This window comes from Mercurialis annua, linkage group LG5, assembly GCF_937616625.2.
Source record: "Mercurialis annua linkage group LG5, ddMerAnnu1.2, whole genome shotgun sequence".
Taxonomy (NCBI): Eukaryota; Viridiplantae; Streptophyta; class Magnoliopsida; order Malpighiales; family Euphorbiaceae; genus Mercurialis; species Mercurialis annua.
Genome location: NC_065574.1, coordinates 40,043,291 through 40,059,936, shown reverse-complemented (window position 1 = coordinate 40,059,936; position 16,646 = coordinate 40,043,291).

The following is a 16,646-nucleotide window of genomic DNA, read 5'->3' as shown; positions in this document are numbered from 1 at the left end:
TCTATTTCACGATCTGGGGGTAATCCAGGTAATTCCTCTGGAAAAACGTCTGGATACTCAGATACCACTGGTACATCGCTTAAGTTTATGCTTTTCTTCTCCACGTCTCGTACTATGGCTAGAAATCCTTGACACCCCTTTCTCAACATACGACAAGCTTTAATAGCTGAAATAATACTCGTAGGAGATTCCGTCTTATCACCCTGAATAGAAACTGCTTCAACTCTAGGAGTATTGAACGTTACCAGGAGTATTGAACGTTACCGTCTTCTTTCGACAATCCACATTGGCATAGTGCTGAGCTAACCAATCCATTCCTAGTATGATATCAAATACTAACACCTCAAGCAAAATCAAGCCGACCAATAAGTCTCGTCCTTGAACTTCCACAGGACAAGAGGGATAAATAATACTAACTTCCACGCTGTCTCTTCCTGGAGTGGCTACAAACAAGGGATTCCTAAGATATGCCGGTTGCACTCCTAACTTACTAGCGAAACTAGGCGAAAGAAATGAATGCATAGTGCCCGGATCAAACAAAACTAATGCATCTTGAGAAGCGATAAGAAAGGTACCTTGCACAACAGCATTGGAAGCCTGAGTTTCTTGAGGATTCAACACAAAAACTCTGGCCTGACTTCCACCAACCTGTGAAGTCTGACATGTACCGCGACCTCCGCCATTTCTTCCTCCTCGATTCGCAAAACCACGGCTTATCTGGCCAGTGAAGGTACTTCCCGTCTAATCATATCCTGACGCCGCCTGATGTGCAGTCCTCTGCTGTTGATAAGAAGGTTGTACTACTGTAGTCATTGAGCCTTGAGGCATCTGTCGTGGACAGTCTCTTGCAAAATGACCTTGTTGGCCACAGTTGAAACACGCTCCAGAAATGCTACGACACACTCCATAGTGCCTCTTGTTGCAATTCAGACAAATAGGTGCTCTGCCTGCCATGTCACTCATTGCTCTGGCACCAAATATTGTGCCTGATGCACTAACACGAGATCCATGTCGAGGCCTCTTGCGTCCCTGCTGACGTAGTGTGGGTCGAGAGTAACTCCCAACATAAGACTGGGTAGGTGCGCTATGTGCACTACGAAACATATTATTTCTCATAGGCTGTTGGTAAAAATACGCAAGCGTACGTATGCCAACTTGTAATACAGACTATTAAGTCCGGATATCGTACCCACAGAGAAAGCTCTAAAGACAACCAGTTAAGGAACTCGATTCGAATAGCCGAAAAGATAGTTTTGTTTGTTGTGTAATTAAAAGACAGAAATTAGCAATTGTAATTGAAAGTGAACTAAAGCTGTGATTTAAATAGTGTTTTGACAATAATGGGAAAAGCAGGGATTATTAATCTTCGTTATGCTGTTTACTTGATTTGGGTTATGGATTGTATTGTTCTGATGAGGTTCCAACTAATCTAAAGCACCTAAAATTCTCTCTCGAGCAATTACACCAATTTTACTCTCTCGAGCTAAAACTAAAACAAATGGCATAGACTAAGTGATCAATTTAGGCTAAGCGTTACGCATAATAATTAAAACCCATCAAGAACAAAAACCCATAAATCTAATTCAATTAGACAGACATAATTACGATTAATAATCCCCAGCGAAGGGTTTAGCTAGACATAACAATGAAATAACTAAAAGCAATAATTAACGAATTCATTCTGCGATTAAATAAATACTGAATTGTGAAATTAATATCAATCGTACCTTGGTTGAAGTAAACTAATAATGAACAATGAAAATCCAGCGATAATAATGAAGAACGAAACTAAGATTGCAATAAACTAGGGTATAATCTCACAAACAAAGTCGCGAACCCTAATACAATGATTAAGAATGGTATTTATACTATGTCTTCTTGTAATCTTCGAGCTATGTGAAATTCCCAAAATACCCAGGTCTTTAATAGTCAAATACGGGCTAAAATGTCAATTTCGCCAGCTGCTATCGAAGGGGGCACGACGTGCAGGAGCCAAGGGCACGTCGTGCCCTTCTTAATTCCACACCGCACGACGTGCACAGCAAGACCGCACGTCGTGCGGTTTCTTTTTTCCAAAGGCACGTCATGCCTTTCACCGTGCTGCTGACGTGCAAAACTCCTGGAACTTCAGTGGTGCCGTGCACTCAACGTGCACAAGGGTGCACGACGTGCACCTTTAATTTTTATCCAGAAATTCATCGTTTCTCGCTCCAAACGCTTCCCGGCTCTCTCATAAGTCCACAAACGCTCTAATAAGCTCCGAAATCATCCGTTTTCATGCATATACCTGAAATGCTTGGACATAACAATAAGAACCACAAATGACATGAATTTGACATTAAATACGCATTAAAAAGACCTGAAAGTACCTAGAAAATAGGAGTATTTCTACTTCTATCAAACATCCTCACACTTACCTTTTGCTTGTCCTCAAGCAAATAAAGAATAATGCCACAGTACCAATCACCAAACTTTGCCAAAAATCCCGAAATTAAAGCACTTTCACAACCCCCTAAATAATGAACTGATCAACACTAAACCTTTAAGCCAAACAACACTGCAAAAATAACATCAAATAACAATGCCTAGTGCCAAATCATGAATTAATAACACCGAGACTACACAGATACACTCAGTAAAACATGACTTCAAAATTACATTGATCACAAATGGCAATCCAATCAATTCAAAAACACAAACGAAATTCGAGCAAATGAGCAAAAATACAAGTCTGCATAATGAAATCACCAAGTAACTCCTCACAAGGTAGTCTCTCGCACACACACGTGTAATAGGTACAAACAATTAAGCTCTCACATCAATACATGTAATCTTGCCATAAGCTTGCCTATAGTTCGCAATTCCACTACTGAGTTAAGTTAAACAAAAAAGAATCAAAATGGGCTTTAAAAGGGTTGTAATGGGGTCTGGGTTAGGGTACGGAAAAAGGTAAATAACATGATGAAAAATGACTTGACTAACCGACAAACATCACTGGAACTACACAACTAATCACATTCAGCTCTTCAACTAATTTAATCTCTTTTTCTTCTCTTTTTATTGCCTTGAGTTCAAATTTTCAGCATTTTATCTTTTAAGCTCAACTTTTCGAGTTTTATTCTTTTGTTCTTTTTTGTTCTTTTTTTTTCTTTGCTTTCTTTTTCAAGCTCTCTTTTATTTTCCGCTCTTTTTTTCTGAACTTCAAGAGGCAACACTAATCATATCAAACAAGAGATAATCAATCTAATATCATGAGCTGAGGATGTTATACATCCTCACACTAGTTTCCTGCATATCCATCAATCTGTCAAGTCAAAATAAGGTAGAAAAGAGGGAGATAAGAAAAGGTAAAGTGTATAAAATGTGTGTAAAACAACAAAAATATGGCTAAGGCTCAAATTGGTTAAACTAAGGGACAATGGGTAGGCTATTTAAAGTGGTCTAAAGAATGGGTTATCCTAATTGCCATTTATCACTTTCAAATTATTCAACCTACAATGCAATTTTACTGTGGACGCAAGGCAAGTTCTAGAAAATTAACATGTATCGACTCACACCACAATAAAATGAGACATAAAAAGTATGCTCGATAAGGCTCAAAAATCTCACAAAACTGGGTAAATACAAGGTGATTTAAAATACAAACATGTTTAATTGCTCAAAATTTCAAAATTTACACAAGTACTCCTGTCAAGATCGTCATGCCAAAATTCACAATATTCAGAAGAAAAAACATGTTCCCTGAAGTACAAATTTTCACCTCCGTCCTATTAATTCATGCTGGCTAACTAGGTAAATGTTATTTAACTGTCATTCTTACAAAGTTGTTCGAACATAAAAGCAAAAATTAACCAACTCATTAAATAGGGGGAACGAAAACACTAAAATCTCAGAAATTCTGACATCACAAAAATCATGGCATATGGGCGACAAAATGACACAACAAAGCGGTAAGTACAAGTAGCAAAATATCCAACATGACATAGCATAAATACACCCCACGGGTTCACCACATAAGATCAACCACTCCTAAAACATCCTACAGACAAACACAAGGATAAAAATAAAAACATAGATAAGAAAGGGAAAATACAGTTTTCTCCCTACCCTCACACTAAACGATGCATTGTCCCCAATGCAATCACACTAAACAAAACACACATAAAACATAAAAGTACGATAAGAAAGAACAAGACATAAAAAAAATAACATAAAAGGGAAAAGAAAACAAAACACTCTAGTAATCCTCCGGCTCTGGTGATGGTGACTAGACAGGAGAAGGGTAGTCGCCACTCGGGTGAGTGGCCCGCATGTGGGCCCGTTGCATGCGATGATGGTCTCGCTGCTCTCGAAGCATCCGCCTCTGTCTGTCCTCCATGCGCCTCTGCCTGGTCTCCATCTGCTGTCTCCAAGCAGTCTCAGAAGATGGCTATAACGGCTCCTCAAAACCTGGAGGACCCTCAGTAGCCTCAGTACCCTATGCACTCTCCTGAACATGCTCTGTCTGCTGCCCCTCTGCATCCTCATCCTGATCATCTTCAGCTTCTGGTTGCTCTACTGCCCCATATTTCTTCACCCATCCTGTCCTCTTATAAAAGGGAATAATCTCATTGTTATTATCCACCACGTTGCACTTCTTCAAGTAGTCCATATCTATGTATTTCAGCTTGGGCTGCTGTAGTGCTTCCCACTCTTCCTCTGTAGAATAGACCTGGAAACACTCAGCAAGAGCACTCACAAGCAACCCCATACCCAGTGGACTCGCAGCTTTCTGCTGCTGCATCTTCAGAACCATCTCCAAAATGCGGTAAGCCATGTTGATCTTCAAAGTATCATCATCAGGATGCAACAATGCATAAATCACAATCAAATCATTATGGCCAACCTTGTTAGCCTCTTCAATTCCGCAAATATTGTACTTGTACCACTTGAAAGCTAGTAGTACAGATACATCCTTGATCAAGTTTGCCTTGGAATCCTTAACAAAAACAGGCTCGCCAGACAATTCTCGCCACATCTGATCCCTCTAATACTCTGGAGGAATAATACGCATACCACCACTGCGCATCTCACAATTAATCCGCAACCACCTCATGTCAAAAGAGTGTCGTACCCCTCGCATACGGAAGCTATACTCAGATTCCACATTCTCCTTTCGCTTCAACGTGGTGAAAAACTCTCTGGTCAGCTCTGTGTAAGTGTGATGGGACGTTGCACTAAACCACTGTAAACCCCACCGCCTCAAATGACTGTCAAAAGCCTCCTGCAAATTCAACTTAGCAAGAGTAGGACCATCTACAAATTTACAGCCTATAATCCGCCGCTTACTGATCACTGCATACCTGTCACCTTCCTCCAGAGAGTAGATAGGAAAGGGACATTCATACCTTGCAGCCAAGTTTGGCCGCTGTCTGCTACTCGAAGGTGCCGTAACTGGCGGAGGAATCCTTTCTGCAGCCGCTGTCCGTGAACGTCCCCTGCGGAGTGATGCCACTGGTGGTTCAGGAGAACTCTGAGTCCGCACTATGCTTGAATCCTCCGGATCAGTGTCTTCTTCCCCAAAATTAGGATTTTTCGACCTAAATGTCATTATGTTGAAATTGAGAATGAAATCCTTCGAGAATTGGAGATATGAACTGATTTAGGGGTGGGATGAATAAAGGAAATGTTGAATTAATGAAGAATTTGAAGTAGAAAAGAGTGGATTTGGTGAGGGTTTTGGGTTAGGGATTTTCGGAATGGGTTAGGAAGAAAAGGGTTTTGGTTAGATTTTTAGGTTGTGTGAAGAAAAATGTGGCAGTAGCGTGATTTAAAGCTCTGAATTCGTTCGGCGCACGACGTGCGCTGGCCTTCCGCACGTCGTGCGGCCGCACGTCGTGCTGTTGTAATCTGCACGTCGTGCGGAAGCCGAAATCTTCACCCTGCATCGCTGCTCTGTTCCTGGACCTGCACATTACCACCACATAATACCGGGATCAAACCGAACTAACAAACACAGTAAAATGAACAAACAAAATAACACAATACAAAAAAAAAATACGAAATTAACTCTAACTAATATAAAAAGAATTAAAACCATAGTGCAATAAATTATTTGGATTATTCATCCAAATACCGCTTGTTTTAGGTCACTAGCGTTGACCGTAAAGTACCTGACTCAATTCGGAGCATCGAGAGTGTAACACTCTCTTCCTTCGTCCGTCAACGGACCTAAGTATGGCTTGCACCGCTGTCCATTGACTTTGAAAGTTTCTCCACTTGCAGTTTCGAGCTCAATTGCGCCATGCTCAGCTACATGTCGCACCTTGAAAGGTCCGCTCCATCTCGACTTAAGCTTGCCCGGGAATAAACGCAAGCGAGAGTTGTACAGTAGCACATGACTGCCTTCTGTAAACTGCTTAGGCACAATATGAGCATCGTGCCATTTCTTGGTCTTTTCCTTGTACAACTTGGCATTCTCATATGCTGACAAGCGAAACTCATCAAGTTCATTCAGTTGAAAGAGGCGCTTCTGCTTCGAGAGTCGAGGGTCAAAATTTAACTCTTTGATGGCCCAATATGCGCGATGCTCCAACTCCAAAGGTAAGTGACAAGCTTTCCCATAGACCAGTCTGTAAGGTGACATACCAGTTGGCGTTTTAAATGCTGTCCGATATGCCCACAACGCATCATCCAGTTTCTGAGACCAGTCTTTGCGCGAGCTATTCACTGTCTTCTCAAGAATGCGCTTCAACTCTCTATTGGACACTTCAACCTGTCCACTTGTCTGAGGGTGATATGGAGTCGCCACTCTGTGATACACATGGTATTTCCTCATCAGGGCGGAATATTGCTGATTACAAAAGTGTGACCCTCCATCACTGATGATCGACCGTGGCATACCAAATCTATTGATCAACTTCTTCAGGAACTTCAGGACTACTTTTCCATCATTAGTGGGCAAAGCAGCTGCTTCCACCCATTTCGACACATAGTCGACGCACACCAAGATGTATAAATTCCCACATGACACAGGGAATGGTCCCATGAAGTCTATACCCCAGACATCAAAAATCTCAACCTCCTGAATAGAAGAAAGAGGCATCTCATCACGCCGTGATATATTTCCAGTTTGCTGGCATCTGTCACAGTGCTGCACAAAATCTCTCACATCCCTGTGCAGTGTAGGCCAGTAGAAACCACTCTCTAGGACTCGTGCTGCTGTCCTACCCGAAGCATAGTGACCCCCATAATCTGAAGAATGGCACTGAGTCATAATGGCTAACATTTCTTCCTCTGCAACACATCTCCGGATCATCTCATCTGCACACACTCGAAATAGATATGGTTCATCCCACAGATAGCGCTTAACATCAGAGAGGAACTTCTTGCGCTGGTGACTGCTCATGTCAGGAGGCATAATGTCAGCTGATAGATAGTTGGCGAAGTCTGCATACCATGGATTCATCGTCTCTTTAATGAGCATGAGAGCCTCATCAGGAAACCTTTCGTTGATGACTTCGCCTTCTATCACTGGCTTGGGAACCTCTAACCGCGACAAGTGGTCTGCTACCACATTCTCCGTGCCCTTCTTGTCTCTGATCTCCAAATCAAACTCTTGCAGGAGCAAGACCCACCGAATCAACCTAGGCTTTGCATCTTGCTTAGCAAAAAGGTATCGCAAGGCAGCGTGATCTGTGTAAATGATAACCTTTGAGCCAAGCAGATACTGCCTAAATTTATCCAGAGAGAACACCACAGCTAACATTTCTTTCTCAATGGTAGTGTAGTTCAGCTGAGCGCCTGTTAGAGTACGACTCGCATAATAAATGACATGAAGCTTCTTGTCCTTCCTCTGCCCCAGTATGCTTCCCAGCGCCTGATCGCTTGCATCGCACATGATCTCAAAAGGCAGATCCCAATCCGGACTAGAGATGACTGGGCCAGTGACCAATGCTTCTTTTAACCTGAGAAAAGAAGCTAAACAGGCATCAATAAACAAAAAAGGCGCGTCCTTGACAAGTAAAGTAGTCAAAGGACGCGCTATGGAAGAAAAATCCTTGATGAACCTGCGATAAAAACCTGCGTGCCCGAGAAAGGCACGGACTCCTTTCACTGTGACTGGAGGTGGAAGCTTCTCAATTACCTCTGTCTTTGCCCTGTCAACCTCGATACCCTCTCTGGATATCTTGTGCCCCAAAACAATGCCTTCTTCCACCATGAAGTGGCATTTTTCCCAGTTCAGCACCAGATTCGTCTCTTCGCATCTCTGCAGGACTCGGTCTAAATTTCGAAGACAACACTCGAAGGAGTCCCCGAAGACTGAAAAGTCGTCCATGAACACTTCCATGATGTCTTCGATCATATCATTGAAGATCGAAGTCATGCACCTCTGAAACGTAGCAGGCGCATTACAAAGACCAAACGGCATACGGCGGTAGGCAAAAGTGCCATATGGACAAGTAAAGGTAGTCTTCTCTTGGTCTTCTGGGAAAATAATGATCTGATTGTACCCAGAATAACCATCCAGAAAACAGTAAAATGCGTGTCCTGCCACCCGCTCTAGCATCTGATCAATAAAAGGAAGCGAGAAGTGATCCTTCCTAGTTTCGGCGTTCAGCTTCCTGTAGTCAATACACACTCGCCACCCAGTAACCGTGCGAGTAGAAATCTGCTCCCCTTTTTCATTTTCTACAACAGTCATCCCGCCTTTCTTCGGCACACACTGAATTGGGCTCACCCATGAACTATCTGAAATGGGATAGATGATGCCCGCATCAAGTAACTTCACAATCTCCTTGTGAACCACCTCCTTCATGTTAGGGTTCAGCCGTCTCTGTCTCTGCGCAGATGCCTTAGACTCATCCTCCAAATGAATCCGATGCATCACTATTGAAGGGCTGATCCCTCTGATATCTGAAATCTGCCACCCAATAGCCAAGATACGTCCCTTGACCACATCAATGACCCTCTGCTCTTGCTTCTTGGTGAGCTTGTTGCTGATGATAATAGGCAAAGTGCCATCAGCTCCCAAGAAGGCATATCGTAAGTGTGCAGGCAAAGTCTTGAGCTCCACTTTTGGTGGCTTCTCAGAGGAGGGAGGAGTGATGTGCTTGCTCTTCAACAGTGGTTCGAGGACTGGTTCCTCTAAGTACTCCTCCCTTTCATTCGGCATAGACTGCATGATGGCATTGTTTTCTGCTAGTTGTTCTTCTACTAACTCATCCACCATGTCTACCCGCATGCATTCACCTCCAGAATTGGGATGGCGTGTGATCTTTCTCATGTCAAACTCAACGCTTTCATCCCCAATTCTCAGAGTCAGCTTTCCATCATGAACATCGATAAGAGCTCTGCCAGTGTTCATGAATGGTCGCCCCAATATCATCGGGCACTCCTTGTCCGCTGCGTAGTCAAGGACAACAAAATCCACAGGGAATATGAATTTGTTGACCTTCACTAGGACATCCTCCACAATCCCATGTGGCTTTTTCAGAGAGTGATCCGCTAGCTGCAACATCATCGGCGTAGCCTGTACCTGTTGATCACCAAACATACTACGAAAAAAGGATAAGGGCATCAAATTAATACTAGCACCTAAATCGCAAAGGCAATTAACAGACTGCATGTTACCGATAGTACAAGGGATAGTGAAACTTCCTGGATCCTTAAGCTTGGTCGGTAGACTGCTCAATATGATTGAGCTGCAGTTTTCTGTCATCGGTACTGGTCCCTCTGCATCCCAACTCCGCTTGTTGGTGATGATCTCCTTGAGAAACTTTGCATAGTGAGGCATCTCTCTCAATGCGTCTGCCAGACTGATGTTAATCTGTAGCTTCTTGAAAGTTTCAAGAAATTTGTGAAACTTCCAAGTGTCCTGCGGCTTCTTCACTCTGTGTGGGAACGGCACCTTTGGCACAAAAGGAGGTGGTGGAGGTGGTTTAGCAACTACCTTTTCAGGCTCGCCACCCTCACACTGTTCCTTTTCCGCCTCAACTGTAGCACGTCCTGCATATGGATCATCCAGTGCTTTCCCACTTCTCAACTCAATAGCCTTGAGATGCTCTCTGGGGTTTTCCTCAGTAGTGGATGGTAAACCCCCCTGACTTCTGCTTTGCAGTGCTTTAGCCATCTGCTGATTCTGCACCTCAAGGTTATGAATTGTGGCAGCATGATTTTTAAATGTTTGCTGCGTCTCGGCATCCTTCTTCATCATCATCTCCATCAATTTATCAAACTTGCTGTGGAGAGACTCGCCTTGCTCTCTTTGTTGGAAGCCAGGTGGATGCTGCGGTCTGTTGTTTTGATGTTGGAAATTCCCCTGATTCTGAAAGTTCCCTTGATTCTGGTAGTTGCCCTGATTGTGTTGTGGCCTCTGTCCGCCCTGAAAGCTCGGACCTGCCTGATTGTTGGCATTACCCCCATTATCCTTCCATGAGAAATTCGGGTGATTCCTCCATCCTGGGTTGTAAGTGGAAGCATAAGGATCATTGCCCTGTCTTTGCCCTCCCACGAAATTGACTTGCTCATTGTTAGGCTGACCCCATACAGAACATTCATTCGACATATGACCATGCTCCCCACATACCTCGCAGTTACTCTGAATGGCAGCTACACTGTTAATATTAACTCCTGCAGCCTGCCGTGTAAGAAAATCTACTTGATTTTGCAGTGCTGCAGTCTTCGATTTTAAAGCCTCCATTGCAGACTCAGCAGTGACTGTCATAACTCCTCTCTGCGCAGGTGCCTTCGCCCTTTCAGATGGCCAAAAACAGCCATTTACTGCCATCTCATCTAACAGATTGAATGCTTCATCCGCCGTTTTTCTCATCAGAGACCCTCCTGCGCCTGCGTCAATCGTGCTTCTCCCCAGTTCAGTTGCTCCATTATAAAAGGTTTGGATCAGATTCTCCCGAGTGATGTTATGATGCGGAACTTGCCTCTGCATCTCCTTATAGCGCTCCCACGCTTCATGAACTGATTCCCCATCAAGTTGCTGATAGAGCATAATATCCCTGGTCAGCTTTGCAGTCTTTGCCATGGAGAAATACTTGTGCAAGAACGCTTTCGCCAAATCAGACCAAGTATTAATGCTTGCGCTAGGTAGAGCGTGAAGCCATTGTTTCGCCTTATCCCTCAGAGAAAATGGGAACAGGCGAAGCCATACCTCGTCGTCAGTCATGTTGTTCATCTTGAATGTGTTACATACTTCCAAGAAGTTTGCAAGATGTGCGTTAGGATCTTCCCTAGGCAACCCATAGAACTGGCAGTTATCCTTCAACAGCTGAATGACACTCGTTTTGATCTCATAATGGGTAGTCGGCACAGGATGTGCAAAATAGCCATGGGTGTTGTTTCCCACATTCGGCTGAAATATCTCCATCAGTGTTTTCACTCGAGGCCCTTCATTGTTCTGTCCTTGAGCATTCCGCGGATTCTGCTGATTTTGATTCTGCGGGATCACTCGATTATCACCCGCATTGTTGAATCCAGGAGGAGCATCATTTTCGTTCTCCATGTTGAGATTCCTTTGAGTTGAGTGTGTTGCTTTTCTGACACTACGCTCAAAGGTGGTGAGGTCTTGTTGAAACGGTTCTAACGGTAGTCCTTTGCGTCGTGTATTATGCATACACTAAGAGAAGGGTACCTGAAACAACAAAATCAACAAACAACACGCGTAAAATAAGAAAAATAAAGACTAAAACAAGCCAAGCAATCTCAACTTAGTTGTTAAAGAAAAACTTTCCCCGGCAACGGCGCCAAAAACTTGTTGGTAAAAATACGCAAGCGTACGTATGCCAACTTGTAATACAGACTATAAAGTCCGGATATCGTACCCACAGAGAAAGCTCTAAAGACAACCAGTTAAGGAACTCGATTCGAATAGCCGAAAAGATAGTTTTGTTTGTTGTGTAATTAAAAGACAGAAATTAGCAATTGTAATTGAAAGTGAACTAAAGCTGTGATTTAAATAGTGTTTTGACAATAATGGGAAAAGCAGGGATTATTAATCTTCGTTATGCTGTTTACTTGATTTGGGTTATGGATTGTATTGTTCTGATGAGGTTCGAACTAATCTAAAGCACCTAAAATTCTCTCTCGAGCAATTACAGGCAAAAGCATTAAACTCACTAATACTAGATTAATTATTCACTCTCGCACAATGATTAACCTATGTATAAATCAATATAATGGTTGTTAAGCAAATTCAAAGAACCCGCACTCGTTAATTCACTCTCGCACAATTAACTCCTGCGTTCTTAATTATATTGTTCTATTCCAATTTTACTCTCTCGAGCTAAAACTAAAACAAATGGCATAGACTAAGTGATCAATTTAGGCTAAGCGTTACGCACAATAATTAAAACCCATCAAGAACAAAAACCCATAAATCTAATTCAATTAGACAGACATAATTACGATTAATAATCCCCAGCGAAGGGTTTAGCTAGACATAACAATGAAATAACTAAAAGCAATAATTAACGAATTCATTCTGCGATTAAATAAATACTGAATTGTGAAATTAATATCAATCGTACCTTGGTTGAAGTAAACTAATAATGAACAATGAAAATCCAGCGATAATAATGAAGAACGAAACTAAGATTGCAATAAACTATGGTATAATCTCACAAACAAAGTCGCGAACCCTAATACAATGATTAAGAATGGTATTTATACTATGTCTTCTTGTAATCTTCGAGCTATGTGAAATTCCCAAAATACCCAGGTCTTTAATAGTCAAATACGGGCTAAAATGTCAATTTCGCCAGCTGCTATCGAAGGGGGCACGACGTGCAGGAGCCAAGGGCACGTTGTGCCCTTCTTAATTCCACACCGCACGACGTGCACAGCAAGACCGCACGTCGTGCGGTTTCGTTTTTCCAAAGGCACATCGTGCCTTTCACCGTGCTGCTGACGTGCAAAACTCCTGGAACTTCAGTGGTGCCGTGCACTCAACGTGCACAAGGGTGCACGACGTGCACCTTTAATTTTTATCCAGAAATTCATCGTTTCTCGCTCCAAACGCTTCCCGGCTCTCTCATAAGTCCACAAACGCTCTAATAAGCTCCGAAATCATCCGTTTTCATGCATATACCTGAAATGCTTGGACATAATAATAAGAACCACAAATGACATGAATTCGACATTAAATACGCATTAAAAAGACCTGAAAGTACCTAGAAAATAGGAGTATTTCTACTCCTATCATAGGCGCAACATTAGAAGGATTAAGAATCCTTCCAAAACGGATCAGAGAAACTTCGATTGTCTGGCGCTGTCGGTCAGTTGCACTAGAGTTCTTCCGATATCGGACGTTAAACTCACGAATTCGGGTCCTAAACCTTCTACAAACCTCGAATTCACCCTTACTGGATCTACATTAAGATCAGGTGCAAATCTACTTACTCTAGTGAACTCAGTCACAAACTCTTGCACAAACCGATTGCCCCTACTCAGGGTTAGCCATTGGTTACGATAGCTCTCTATCACCGCAAACGGTAAGAAATATTCTCTGTAGCGATTCACAAACTCAGCCCAAGTCATAGTGTCCATGGTTGGCTGAATATGATGCTGAAACCAGTCTTTCGCGGGTCCTCGCATAGACATTTCCACCATGATGATTGACTTCCTCTCATTAGCTTGTAGACGTCGTGTATTACGTTCTACTTCCTCCAGGAAATCCAAAGCATCATCTGAGCCGTCAAACTTAGTTGGCTTAAGACGCATGTAAGCCAAGACGATATCTCGATCAGTGAAAGCAACATTACGTAACTGTTGTTGTTGTAGTTGTTCATGATGCATAGCCTGCACCTCTGCCTGATTGGCTTGCATAGCCGCAATTCCCGTAAGAAACTGATTTAGGTCAAAACTTACGACATTAGGTTGTTGGGCTTGCGCTTGCACCTGAGGGGCCTGAGCATGGGCCTCTTGGCCACCACCTCCTCCATGAACAGAAGACTCACTTGAGCTTCTGGGTGTACATCATGTGCCCCTTCTAAAAAATTTCGTGCTGCAGCGGCAGCACGCTCTTCTTCTTATCGTTGGTCAGACATCTTAACCAAGACAAACAATGTTACATTGCCGCACAAATGCATATCGGCAAAAACATAATCATAAATAACGCGCATTTCATCACATGTGAACAAACACACTTACGACAAACTCACATCCTAAAGGGAAAGCTGAAAGTTTGAAAATCAAATGATTACGTGACAAAGACAAGACTCGAATCCTATGTGCTGCAGTAGAATCCTAGAAAAGTCGATTACTCTTCTGACATAAGCAATGGTATCTAGACCATGCTCTGATACTAACATTGTCCGACCCAAATCTCATGGGCCGAGACCGGCACTATGGAATGGGAGTGGTCGCTCCGAAACCCGTAGCAAGCATAAAAACGTAAAAAAATTTTTTGCAAATATTATTCGCCATGCATGACATACTCATAAACCGGTGTCATGCTCCGCGGATGCCAGGCTATATAGTTTCCTCCGGCAATCACAAACAGTAATAACGCAGCAAGCATAAAGCATCCATAACTTTAAACGTTAAAGTTATATTTACAGAAAACCGTAGGATACAGATTGAAATACAAAACATCTATCTACTACAGCTCTAAGAGTAAAGTACCGTTTCCTTACATACTTTCAAAAATATCAGACTTCTGAATCAAGGATAGAAGTCCGCTGCTTCAAAAACTTCTTTCACTTGAGAGGGAAAGCTGTGAGGGGTCAGTGCACGGGAATATACTGAGTGAGTTCATACATTTACTAATAAGTATTCGTATAAAACACAAAACAATGAAATAACGTTTAAATCACATGTAGCCAAGTACAAGATCCGATTGAAACCCTAATCCTCGAACATGCCGAACGTATGAAATCAAATCATATTGATCCAAATGGTCCGGCCCGGGAGTAACAGTAACTCAACCACGTCATCCGCGACCAGCCTCTTAATCCCAAGTGGTGGGTCCAACCCACTAGATACGGTGCTCAGGTTACTTTAACCGAGTTCTCGCTCGTATCACGTTCATATATCCAACTTCTATATTCGCATTCATAATAAAATGGCAGCTGTAATAAAATCAAAATTGGTGATCACGCAGTCTTATTTCCGCCCAATAGGTAGCACGTTCCATCAGATCAATACTATTTCAAAACAAACATATATGTATTTCATGCAAAAGCATTGCATTGATAACATTCAATTCAAATGAAAAGCAATATAAAATATTTGCTTGTTTAAATACTTGTCGTTATATTGTCAAATTTTCGAAAATAAAATATTTAAGTTATATAATGATTTTTAAACGCGAAAATTTTTTAGGTAAAATTTAGGCTTGCTATGGGTTTCGCAACCAAAATTCCCATTCCCTAGCGCCGATCGCGGCTCGAGAAATCGGATCGTGACATTAACCTTATACTTCATATATCACATACCCCCCTCTTTCAATCATAAACCAATTCATAATATAACAATCGGTAAACCATATGTATATTATAACAATCATGTAACTTTTCAAATGATATACATATTTAATAGTTTCATATCAGAGTTATAAAATAAACAACTTCCAGATTTATCCAAATACTGCAGTTCTAGAATAGAAATAAATTTCATTACTTTGTTTAAAAACAACTTTTGGAACAAATGGTGGAAGCCTACTCATGCCAATATCACTACTAACTAAAATGAGGAAAATATCAACGAGTCATATTTAGTTTGATGAGTTCACAACTTACTAATGAGTATTAAATAAAATAAGATCGCATAATTAAAACTATTTATAGACATAGCCAAATATTGGATCTGATCGAAACCCTAGTTTCAAACATATACCTATTTGCATATTATGTATACCAATCCATCTCTTACAATCATATAAATCCTTGTGGCACGGTCCCGAGAGGTTTTGTAGCTCTACCGAGTTAATCATCTAATGGTCCGATCCCGATAGATTCATAGCTCACCGAGTTAACCGTTGACCATTTTGTAATCCCAAGTTGTGAGTCCCGAAAGACTTATAACTCTTCCAATTTAACTCACTAGATACTGGTCCGGAGAATATATTCCACCGAAATCTCAGTCCCGAGTGCCACAACCAAGTTAACCTAGTATCTTTTAATCGATGTCCTTTTTATTCCTATTACGTTCAATAGACAAATACATACCTATAAGACTTTAATTAACACTAGTGATCAAACAGTCCTATTGACAGCCAATAGGTTGTACGTTTCCTCAGATATATTTGCATACTACTATACAAGATCACAATATAATAATCAAAACAGATGATGCCATATAATATGTGATACATGCATTATAACATACTAAAGTACTTTTAATACTAATATGCAAAAATAAACGATAAACTCATAGAACCTGCTCCCAAAGAATAACCATGCTCGATAGCTCAGGTAGGTTCTTTGGTTCTCCGACTCGGTAGATCGATAACATGTGGATCAAATATAGGATTCAAACATTAAAATATAATTCATCATGAATCTTATTCTAAAGTTAACTCTAGACATAACACATATACATATGGAACATAACAAATTCCCTACATAGTCATATCTTTCGATTTCCGCCTTATAGTTGCAATGTCGTTCTTTACTTGACTTGCATATTTCATAACTTGATTGGAACATCTTATC